The sequence below is a fragment of the Fukomys damarensis genome, unplaced genomic scaffold (genome assembly GCF_012274545.1).
Source record: "Fukomys damarensis isolate Sample0158 unplaced genomic scaffold, DMR_v1.0_HiC HiC_scaffold_27, whole genome shotgun sequence".
NCBI lineage: Eukaryota > Metazoa > Chordata > Mammalia > Rodentia > Bathyergidae > Fukomys > Fukomys damarensis.
The window spans coordinates 20,532,359-20,544,570 of NW_022900939.1; the positions used below are offsets into that span (position 1 = coordinate 20,532,359).

Consider the following 12,212-nt stretch of genomic DNA (forward strand, 5'->3'; position numbering starts at 1 on the left):
CGAGGCTTCTGGGACCCGAGCGCTGTCCCCGGGTACTGGCAGCCCGGTGGGGCGCACGGTACCCCATCGCTGCCCTCAGACAGCGGGACTCGCGGGGAGCCCGGAGCTAAGTGAGAATAGGACCTGGGGTCCGCGGAAGGATGCTCGGTCCGCGGACTTGGCCGGACGCCGCCCTCGGGAGGAGGCAGTGGAGCGCGGGCTCAGATCTCCCTCCCTGGTTCCTCCTGCCTGACGCGAGTGTACTGGGTCTGGGGTCTGCCTGGGGCTGTCTTCCGGGGTCGAGGCTCGCCCCGCCGCTGGAGGGATGCTCGGGCCTCTGGCCTTGGCGGGACGACTCCGCTCCGGGCCAGCAGGGCTCCGATTCCTTTTTCCACCCTGTCCCAGCTCCTGCGAGTGTATTGGGTCTGGGGCCGCCGGAGGGTCGTCAGCCCTTGGGCAGGTACAGTGCGACCGCTGGAGGGATGCTCCACTGATGGACCAGGCCGGCCGCTGCCCCTGCAGCCCCCTCCTCAGACCACCCCCGCAGTGCAGCCTGCGGGACACGCCCTTGGCGCGATGCGACCGGTGTGGGGTTCAGCGTGGGGGGGTCGGAGCCCCCCATGTGAATGCCCCATCCTCCGCTTCGCGGCGTGGGGTTAAGGGCAGGTGGGTGCAGAGAGGCTGCCCAAGGTCGCGCCTGGCCGGCTCTGGGGACAAGGGGGGGGTTCACGTGACCAGGCCTGGGCGAACCCGGCCCGGGAGCCCGAAGGCGCGGTCCTGCCTGGAGACAGCCCCCGAGCCGCTCTGCCACCGAGACCAGCCAGCAGCCGCTTCCCTCGGCTTTGTTCTGAAAGGCAATGGATCAGTGTCTTTATAAAGGAAGTCGGTGTCTGCCTTTCGTCACAGCTGGAGGAAAGCCGGGGCTGATCGGGCTTTTATTGTTATTATTTTTAACTTCAAGAATTAAAAATTAGCCCGGCATGGTGGTGCATGCCTGTAATCCTCCCACTCCGGAGGCTGAGGCAGGAGGATCGCCACGAGTTTGAGGCCAGCCTGGTCTGCATAGTGAGTTCAAGGCCAGGTTGAATTACATACCGAGACCCTGTCTCACAAAATAAAAAAATAAAAATAAAAGAATTAAAAGTTAGAATTACTAGGTTACATACAGAAAAACCTAATATTCCCAATTAGAAGGCAGACTTTCGGTTCTGCTCTGCTTCCCAATTCCAGGGCAGATTTTAGTACAAAACGTAATTTTTTAAGGTACTGAAAAGCAAATCAGTTTAACCTTTGGAAACGTGTATTTTGTTACACCATATTCTTGAACAGGCATCTGGTTTCTTGCCATTCCAGATATTCAAGCATGCTGTTTATTTCCGCCAAAACCACAGACCAAAGGAATGAAAAAGGGCCGAAGCACTGGCCTTTTATTCGTGCCAGCAAGCACTTCCCCTCCCCCTTTCCAAAGTATTTAAGGTGACGCTGGCCCAGCTGAGGAAGCCACAGACACGTGGGCATTAGTGCCAGTGAGGATGCTGCAGTCCATCTTAGCGAGTGTCTAGTTGTAAACTGGCTCAGAGTTTGTTCTTCGGCCAATGTTGCCTCCGTACCCAGAGGCAGTGGGCTCTTTTCCTCGTGTAAATTACTGGTTTCCTTTGTCTGAAGGAAAAGTAGACTTGACCTTGCGCTTGAATTTCATCTCACAGTGGCTGGTCCCAGACAAGGACAGGTTTAGGAGTGCACATAACTTTGTAGTCAAGTGGAACAATCTAGGACCCAAGATCTTGTCCCACAAACAAGCCGCCTAACCTGGAGATGGAACTGAACTGGCGTCTCTACCGCCGCCACTGCATATTTAGCCCTGGCCCGGGGCCAGTGCAGTAAGTGCCCTTAGAGCCCTCGGGACTGGGTCTCCCGGGAGTCTTGGGACGCCGGCCTGTGCTCGCCCAACCTCGGCCCCGCATGCCCATTCATAAAAACACCGTTAATTTTTACTTGGGCTTTGCAGTAAACCCCTTTCAGACGCGCCCTGGGCTCGCGTGGGCGCAGTGCCTGGTTGCAGCTTAGATGCGGCGTCTGTCATTGGACAGACTGAGCTTGTAACTGTCCCCAAGATTGAGCACCGCAGGGCTCGTCCTTTCTACGGAGCGGTGCACTGCATTTCGTCCGCAGTAGCAAGGGTGGCAGCGGCGCCGCGCGCCAGCTCGCTCCGGAAAGTCTCTGTGGGCACGGCCGGTGGAACAGGCTGTAGGCGCCGGGACAACCAGCGCGGAGGCGGGGCTCCCTGTAACCTTTCCCCTACTTTTCTCAGCCGTCACGTGACTCCCGCCGGAGGCTGGGGGAAGGGGCGGGGCGCGTGCGGAAGCTGCCGTTGCGGTTCCAGGACGCGCTCCAATCGCGCAGTTGAAAGCGCTGCCTAGGTCGTAGAGGCGATGCGAAGGTGGTAGCGGTGGGAGGTGAACCCAGGGCCCAGCCCAGGACTCTTTCTGCACTTCGTCGTTTACACATTTTTCTTTTACGGAAGAAAGTTTAGTCGCTGTGCGTTATTTGGTGGGGGGGTTCACTATGTAGTTTCACTATGTAGTGAGACGGGATTTCACTATGTAATTCATACTGCTCTGGAACTCACTATGTAGCCCAGGCTGGTCTCGAACTCGCAGCGATCCTCCTGTCTCAGCCTCCTAAGTGCTGGGGTTACAGGCGTGTACCACCACGCCTGGCAGTTGCTGTGCGTTATTGGCAGGCCAGAGCCCTGTGGCTGGTGGAAGCCAGAATTTGAATTCTAAACCGGGCGTGGTGGTGCTCGCCTGTAATCCCAGCACTCGGGAGGCTGAGGCAGGAGGATCACTGTGAGTTTGAGACCAGCCTGGCCTACACAGTGAGTTCCAGGTCAGTCGCAACGATACAGTGAGACCCTGTCTCAAAAAACAAAACAAAACAAAACAAAAAACCAACAAAACAAAATTTGAATTCTAGAATTGGTGCTTTAAGAATAAAACGGAGGTTCGCAATGGGAATATTTGAAGTGTTTAAGAGATTTTCAGCTGTCTGTTGTCCCATTTACTTGAGAGACTATGGTGGGAGGATCTCAGGAGTTCAGGGCCAACCTGCACAATGGTATACAGTGAGACCCCGCAATCCACTTACCCCCGCCGACGGGAGGGGGTTGCTGTGGTTCAGGAGTAGAGTGTGTGCTTAGCATGCGCAGGACTGAAAAAAATAGGTAATCTCACCCTTAAACGGAAGCCTCAGTTATCTTAGGATCGTGTATTCCAGTCTTGAGCTTTGCTTGGAAGGAGTTCTTTGTTTCAAAAATTAGCAGTACAGGCACACGTACGAAGTTCAAAAGGTGTGAATGGAAACAGCGGAGAGCGGCTTCCCTCCTCCATCCCTCCTGTGGAGGCCGCTGCTATTAACAGTTTCTTTGAGTTTTAAATAGTTTAGACTGTGCAGGAATTTTCTTTTCATCCATTGCCTAATGCAAGTAAGGAATATGTTCTGCTTGTTGATTTCAACTATTTGTTGTTTTTGGTAACCTTCAACTTTTACCTCATGCAAATATTGAGTGGACATTGCGTCCCCACAGGCCCTGGCTGAAGCTACCTTGCCCTGATTGGGTAACAGGTGGCAGCCCCAGTTCTGAGAAATGCCCACTTTTGTCTTTCTTTTTGTGTGAACTCTGACGTCCAGGAATGTTTTTGAAAGTTAATCATGAAAGAAATTAGGCTGTTGTGTGACGTGTGCCCCCCCCCGGGTAGTCTTTACCTTAGAGAGTTAGAAAAGAGGAGAGCTGATTCTCCGTTCCCTGAAGATCATCAGCTAATCTTTGGACAAGGAGCTCTTCAGGTAAAAAGGAAAGGATTATTTCATATTCTCCATGTGGCTGTTTGTAGTGCTTGTCTCAGGGGCCTGAGGGTCTTCTCGGTTCTTCCCGTCCCCTAACTTAACCATGTGTAATAGGATTGGGGCTCAGCCTTAGTACTTCTGCTTCCCAAGTTGCTGGTAAACTTGTCTTGCTCACTGTCTCTGTGACCTCAGCGGGCATGCAGAACTTTTGCTGGAGGAAGGACAGTATATTAAGGCTCCTTTTCTCCCCTGGATTCCTGCAGCCTCCTGACATCAAGGGGCCCTTTGAGTGGGGTGGTTAGTTCTGTTTGCCCTACAGGAAGTTGAGAGGGAAGCAAGGAGCAGAGGAAGGGTTGGGTTCCCTCCTCTCAGCGCCCTTCCTTATTGCTGTTACTGCAGTCTGGACTCTGGACCTGAGACCAGCTCCTCCTCCTTTCCTCACGCACAGCCCTTAGCTCCCAGCAGCGATCTCCTCTGCTCCCACCAGTACTGGCTTCCTCTGGGGTTCCATGGCTCTTGGCCTTGTCATACTCCCCTCCTGGGGAGTTAGTGTCACAAGGCCAGGGACACTGGGTAATTCTATCTCTTTAGGATTCCTTCCCCGAAGATTAAGCAGGTAATGCATTTTTGGTTTTTTTTTGCTTTGTTTTTTGAGACAGAGTCTCATTATGTAGTTGAGACTGACCTGGAACTCACTTTGTATCCCAGGCTGGTCTCGAACTCACAGTGATCCTCCTGCCTCAGCCTCCGGAGTGCTGCGATTACAGGCACGCACCACCACGTCCAGCTGATAATGCATTTTATATTAAAATTGTCTTGCTTGTAAGAAGTTATCATATGCTGTAACTCAGAAGTTGGCTTTTAATGAAACCATCCTTATTTATAAATCCATTCAAGCCCAGTATTCCAAGTGTCAGCCTCTTTAGTGCCCTGAGTGTTTTACTAACCAGGGATTGGTGTCTTGTATTGTTGTCAGAGTTGCACTGGAAAGAAATGAACAGATCGTTGAACGTTAAGTGTCAACATCAGAAGAGAGGCCAGAATGTCAAGAGCTGGCATTGAGATCTGGCGTGGCAGGTGGAGAGAGCAGGGTCATGACACCTGTGCTTGTGAGCACTGGTGCTGGAAAAGTAAAGACCCAAGGTGTTGCAGCGGGGCTGGCTGCTCTGATCTCCTTCGGCTTATGTGAGGTGGGGCCCTGAGCGGGCTCATGTACCAGGAAACTGTATGAGAACAGGTGACTTTTGGACCAGGTGTGATGTATGGGTAAGTGAAAAAGCTGGAATCTGAGCACAGATCTCAATGACCTCCCTTTTCTAGGCTGCTCAGATCCCTGGGCAGCCAGAAGCCCTGTGTTTTATAGGGATACACACTCAGACCCCCAAGGCGTGCAGCGATGAATGGAATGTGTTTCTGGGTTTTCATTTCCCCATCTATAGAATGGCAGCTCTGACACCTGCTGTTGGATAAAGAAGATGTGGGTTTTTTAAAACAAATAAATGGAGTACTACTCAGCCACAAAGAATGAGAAACTAGATATATTTATAGCTGAGTGGATGCAAGTTGATGTGCCATACTCTTAAGTGAAATTAATAGGACACACGTTTAGATACTGAATAGTTTCTCTGGTGTGAAAAACTAAAAGTGTAAATAAGGATCAAAATGTGTATTTGATATTGTGTAATAGGAAGAAAAAGTCCAAAAGAGTAGAGGAAGTGGGAGGGGTAGGGGAAAGGTAAAAAGGGAAAAGAAAAAATACGTAAAAAGGAAAAACATGTAAACAGGGAAGAGTAGAGGGGTGAAAGGCTGGGGAATGGGGAAAGATAAGAACCGAGATAAGTCATGTAAAGGTACAAGATCCCAGTGATGAATGTAACTATCGTATACCTAAAATGTACCAATAAACTTAATAAAGATTAAAAAAAACAAACAGCTGTGAGATGCAGGTGGCCCTCGGGTTCACCACAGTTCTGCTTTACAAGGCACAAATGTATCCATACACATTCAGTAGAAAGTGCACTTCGAATGTGGAATTTGGCTCTTTTCCCTGGCTAGGGTAAGCAGTGAGATCCTCTGGATGCTGGGCTGCAGCCAGAGCTCTCAGCCACCCTGCGGAGGAAGGAGCAGCTGATGCTCTACAGTGCGCTGTGTTGGTGAGCTGGTGGCGGGGCTGGGGGTCCATTGGATGAGGGGGATGCAGTGCATTTTCAACCAAACAGTTAGGATGTGATCCCTCTTCCTCCCGGGAATTGGCTTCAGTCGTAAACATAGATCCTGGCAGTCATGGTCGGGGCTGGGGGTGGGTTTTATTGATACCACTGTGTTCTTCCATCCCCAAATTGCATCTGTGGTGGGACAAGCTCATTTATACTCTGGGAGCAAAAGTGAGGAATAGCGAAGAAGATAGCAAGTGCGCCGTCCCCATGGCTCCTGGCTGTGCTGCTCCTGCTGATGACGCTAGGCGGGAGGCAGGTCAGGCCCTGGCGGGGAAGGCAGCTGTTTAACTTCTGGGTGAGCCTCAGAATAGCCCAGATAATCGAGCCTGTCACCACATCTGATATTTTCTTTTTGAAAGATCCAGCCAGACATGGTGGCCCAAGCCTGCAATCCCAGCTACTGGGGCAGAGACAGGAGGATCACAGGTTCGAGGTCAGCCTGGGCAACTTGGCAAGACCCTGTCTCAAAATAAAAGGGCAAGTTTCTGGCATTGTAGCACTCAGTGGTAGAGTGCTTGCCTACCACACAGCAGGTCTAGTACCACCACCCAAAAAAAAAAAAAAAAAGTGATCCTCAGTGGCTTTCCTTACATATTTACTGCTAAGATCACATTTCTCTGCATTTCTGTTTCCTATCAATGTTGCACAGTATCATCCCTAGCCCCCCTTTATCTCTTATTTTTGGCAGAGTCTCACCAAGTTGTTGTTTCCTAAGTTTGCAGCTTGGAATCCTCCTGCTTCAGCCTCCAAAGTGCTAGGACTGCAAGCATGAGCCACCATGCCCAGCGCATGGGCATAAATTTGAATTTCCTTTATTTTCATAGGACCTAAATAGGTGGAATCTATTGTTTTGTTTTGTTTTCTCTTGGTATGGAGGATCAAACTCGGGACCTTGCGTTTGTGAAGCAGGTGTTGTGCCACTGAGCTAAATCCTCGGCCCTGGAATCTCTTGTTTTTGAGAGCTGTAAGAAATGTGTGATGATTCAGAATTTCTTTTCTAACGTGCTCTGACCCATCACATTGATCACTGCAGGAAATTTACTGTGTGGCCAGTTTAAACAAGGCAGTGATTGAATGCTCTGTCATGATTCGAGACACACCTTTCACGATGGACGTTCCTTGGTATGGTTTGGATGTGGTCTGTTCTCCCCAAAACTCACAGTGAAATTTGCTTGTCAGTGTGACAGTGTCGGGAGGTAAGGCCTTCAAGAAGGGTGATGTCTGTCTCTTGAGACTGGATTAGTTCTCACAGGAACAGTTGTTATAAATGGGCCAGCTCATTTGTCACCTCCCTCTCTTCTGCACGTTGGGGCCAGAGCAGCTCTCTGACATGCTTAGATCATGTGATGCCATCCCATGATGCAACATGAGGCCCTTGCCACATGAAGCCACCCTATCTTGGACTTGCTGCCCTTAGAACCATGAGCCAGATAAACCTCTTCATAAATTATCCTCTTGCAGCTATTCTGTTATAGCAACAGCAAGCAGACTAAAATAGATTTTCACCTTTCTTGTACCTGACACCCACCCCAAAGCATAAGCGGAGTCTTAGGTCTCAAATTGCTGGCTATAATTATTCTTTCCTCTCCTCTCCTCCTCTCCCCTCCCCTCCCCTCTTCTTTTCTTTCCCTCCCTCCTTCCCTTCCTACCTTCCTTTGCAGTGCTGGGGATTGAGCCCAGGGTCTCATGCCTGCTGGGAAAGTGCTTATGACATCTGATCTATCCTGAGTCCTTTTTAAAATTTGAGACAGGGTCTTACTAAGTTGCCTAGGCTGGCCTGGAACTTTCAGTCCTCTGCCCCAGCCTCCCAAGTAGCTGAAATCACAGGTGTGCACCACCTGGCCTGCGGCATGCTTGTTTCTAAGGTGCTTCCATCAGCTTCTGGAAATCATATGTGTATTCATAGGTGTTTTCGTTTACAGAAAAGGCACAAGAGCACTGTCAGAGGGAAGCTTGCCTGGGGTGAACAATGATGCGGCTTATGTAAAAGATGTGTGTCCACACATGTCAGTTGGCAGGCGGTCTGCTGCTTTTATTTTCCTTCCTGTTGCCAACTTTTACCTGCACCTAACTTCAGAAGAGTCATGATCTTTGCGGCATGTGCATGCCAGTTCTAGGGAAACCTTTGGGCTGGTGCTGCCCTTCTAGAACCTTCCCAGTACTTTCTTTGAAGGTCTTTGCATGTCAGTGAAGAGGTCAGCCAGGGTCACCAGCTTGGAAGTTATGCATGGCCCTAAAGCGGTTTCCCCAGGCCAGGCTGTGCTGGAGGCCAGAGCCAGCCTTGTCTAGCAGAGCAGAACCCTCTCTAGCAGAACAGCACGGAAGAATGTGCCTGCCTGCCTTTCACCAGAGACCCCCACCTGCAGGCTCCTAGAGGCCTCCGGGGTAGGGCCCTGGTGTCTTTCAGGCTCCTGCCTTCTCCCTGGGGAGGCACGCCAGCTGTGTTCCTGAGCCCCTGCCTGGTATTCACACTGAGCTGGGCCGTCACTTCCTACAGGTAACCTTTCCTCGGAGGATTTCCAGCACAGTTGTTTACCGTTAGCTGAGCTGGGTGACTGGTGACAGAATTTTAATAGAAGGCAGAACTTGCTCCCATGAGCTTGTGAATTATGCAATTGCAGGGGGGAGACCGGAGCATGGGAGTAATTTTAGAGTTGGCATTGATCGTGTGTGCAGTTACTGTAGTTTCACTGCTGGCTGCCATTGCTTCATTTTGGTTACAGCAGTGATCTCATTTTACATGTGTTGTAACTTCAAGAATCTTAAGTAGGCCATTCTGTGTAGTGTCCTCTACTTAGCCGTGGTGGGTAAGGATAAGCCTTTTTTTGTTGGACCCGGAGGGGATTCCGCACTTGTTGGTTCGTGGGCTGTGACCTTTAGCGGGCCTCTCACATCACAGTCTTGGGCTTTTGCATGTTAGCGGGGACAGCACAGTACTCATGCCCTACAGTTCTAGTGGGAATTAAGTGGGTCGATGCAGGTCAATACATTAATAAAAATATAGGGCATTGTCCACTTACATAAGGCAAGTAGTCTGGTAAAAGGAATATTCTGTATTGTCATTGTGAAAAACACAAAACATGAATCTGTGTGCCGTAGGTACATGTATGTGTAAGTGTCCGTCTCGGTCTCTACCAGTCCTCTTGTCTCCTTATCTGTTGACTGCAGGCTGTGTTGAAACACTTCCACCAGCCCCAAGTGTATTTACATAATTCATCTGCCATAAACACTATTTTCTTGGAAGCCCATCGTCGCATAGCAAGTTTTATTGTTTGATTTATATGAGGGCACCAGTGGTTTCCACATCTCTGTTTCCCGGTGCATGTTTTGAATTCTGGCAGCGTACTCCGTCTCATGCCGACCTTTGTCCTACTTTTCCTAGCCAGCTGCCTGGCTCGATCAGGACGCCTTCAAGGAGGGCAGGAGCCTGCTCTGAGAGCAGTGGACTTCTGGAGGGACGCCTGTGGGTGGTCATGTGACACCTTGGCCAGTTATAGGACTCCTGGGCTTCCTGCCTCCAACGTGAAAAGATTTGGGTGCAAAGATTGGTTATGGAGAAGGGAACAAAATGAACCCTTTCTAGTGACAGTACAGAATTTTACTAACATCTAATGAGATACAGTCTGTGTGGGGTCCTTGTTACCTGGTTTTCAGAATTAAGCAAGGATCCATGTTCTTGAGAAGCTTACAATTTATTTTGGGAGATTACATAACTTGGAAGTGGAAATTCTTTGCCAGCAAGGCCAGGAAAGATCATTTAAGTGTGCCTCGAAGATTTCCTGTGCTTTGGAAGTGTGGATTTGAAGATTCAGGGGCCAACCAGAGCAGGTGCCTGAGAGAGGGGAGCTTTCAGCTGAAGGTGAGAGAATAAGAGACAGAGACCAGGAGACAGCCCAGTGGCAGTGGAGCGGCCCGCAGGCCTGGCCGACGTGGGGTGCTGGGAGAGCCGATTTGGGAACATGTAGAGAATACTGTGGAAAGTATGAACCACAGACCAGGGATGGGCATTTAAAAAATTGTGATAAACAGGTCATGGTTCTCAGCTTGGGCGTCTTATTCTACACCATGATGGCGTTCCCGGGGAGCAGATTAGCATAAGGTGCTTAAGCCCAGTGAGTCTCTCTCCTGTAGCAGCGTCGTTGGATCTCATAAAGCAGCACTTCTTCACATGACGTCTCTGCTCAGCCCGGGGGTGGGCGAGCACCTGGGGTAGATTGCAGGCAAGGAGTTGTGCGCAGGCCTCTGCCAGGTGGCATTCTGGGTGGGTGATTGCCACATGTATAGCCACTCAGGACTGACATCTGTCCAGGGCAGAGGTGAGAGCTGGGCCTAGGCTCTGTACCATCCATGCAAATGAACATGTCTGCAGCCCCACAGGGATGCTGGACCACACAGACAGAGGGTTTTCTACCTCTGGAGTTGGCTGTGTTTCTGAACATCTCCCATATAAGTGGTGGGTTGCTGCTACCTCTGGATTTGCCCTAAGCCAACCTGAGGGCACAGTCAAGAAATGGCCTTGCATCAGGAAGAGTCCTTGAGTGGTTACTCCTGTGCCATCTGTCTAGACCCGCCTTCAGGGAGGGGCAGCCAGCCTGTTTGTACAGAGGGTGTGTTCACTATTACTCTGCTCCTCTGGTTTGGGATTCTAGTTCAAAGGCTAGAATAATGCTGGACTAGTTGCTCAGTAGTTGAGGGACTGAGTGAAAGGGGAGTTTAAGCCGCCATCTTACCTGTCCCTATATAATTCTTCTCAGCTTTACTTCCCTCTTATCTGCTTTCCTTTGAAGTGTGCTCTCCCGCAGGCATCCTTGAACAGAGGATCGCTCTGACATACATGATCCCTGCGGTCATGTTGTGTAGACCTTGTCCCCAGGGACACTGCTGTCTCCACCCCCTGCTGCATTGTGTCTCAGGACCAGAGGGGCTGTGAATAGGCCAGCCCTGGGGTGATACAGACTAGTGGAGCTCAGCAGGGCTCTTGGGAAATCTCAGCGGTGGAGAGTTGGGAGGAGCCGTAAGGGCCGGGCTGTGCCAGGTGGGACGGGCATTGGCGAAGCAACACCCACGGGCAGTGCCTCTGTCTGAATTCAGCACAGGTTGGGGGAAGCGAGTCAGAGCAGGTCTAGTCTTCTCATGCCCCAGCAAAGCAGGCAGTGGCCTTGGGCCAAGTAGGAGCAAAGGTAGAGGGGAGGCAGGGTCACATGCAAAGGCGGGAGGTTAATTTTCAGTCCATGGACTTTTGGAGTAGTTTTGGAGTAGTGAAGACGTGCTTAAAATGTAGGGTCACAATGCACAGGTGGAAGTTAGGACTCCTGGTACAGGGAGTCAGAGAGGAGCTGCCCACCCAGTGCACCTAGTGCAGAAGCTGGGTGCCAGGGCCAAGGGGTCACAGATGGTGACCTTAGGAAGAAGCAAGAACAGGAAGTGGAGCTGGTCCAAGAAACCAGTGGTTTAGTGGGCACCTCAGGGGGTTATGGCAGAGCCCTCTGTCGGTGGCTCCTTGCTGTACCTTTGGGAAGTGTGGAGGGATAAGGAAGACACACTAGGCTCTGCATCCCAGCTTGTCTGCCCGGCCCCCTCGCAGCTGCCTCCCTGGTGTGGTCTGTGTGTACATGGGGGCAGCTCTCCTAGGTGGCCCCTGACCTTCCAGCCCACCACTTTGGGCTCAAGGTAGTGACCTGGGGTTGCTGATGTTTACTTTGGGGATCTGATTTGCTTTGGGGTTGCTGATTCATTTGCTTTGAGGAAAAGATTTGCTTTCCATATTTTACAGAGAGCCCACACTAGGAAATAGGTTGGCTTTCTCTTGGCAGGGATGCACCAGAGCACGGAACAGGCTGTCATCCTTTCCGAGGCTTTCAAATGCTGGTCTGGGTCCCTTTTGCCCTCCTAGGCTTGGGAAGTGAGGGACATGGGCGGCTTTATCTGATTACCTTTCCTGCATTTGAGGAAGTCCCTCGGCTTTAGCGACACTGGCAAACCCCTGGCTCAGGGTCAGGAATGAGGGAAGGGCTTGCTCTCTTGCCCCAACCTGAGGGTCACTTTGATTTTGCACAGCCATGATGGCTGCGTCATCAGTCACTGGGGCTGCTGTACTTGGTGACTTGGAGGTAGCAAAGCTGTGTCCACACCTGTCTGGGTGAAAGGGAGGAGCTACGGGTGGAAGGCCCA

At 51.0% G+C, this 12,212-nt stretch overlaps 1 protein-coding gene across 2 annotated transcripts in view; it reads left to right on the top strand.

Moving 5' to 3' along the window:
• Positions 1–12,212, top strand: part of Cpt1a (carnitine palmitoyltransferase 1A) — a 57,698-nt gene that overhangs the window by 1,744 nt on the left and 43,742 nt on the right. The window contains exon 1 of one of the 2 annotated variants that reach the window (XM_010635746.3): positions 3,733–3,825. The exons of the other annotated variant lie outside the window; for it this stretch is intronic. The gene's annotated coding sequence lies outside the window, so the exon portion shown is untranslated. Of the gene's footprint in view, positions 1–3,732; positions 3,826–12,212 lie in introns of those variants that run through there. 2 annotated transcript variants of the gene reach the window in all.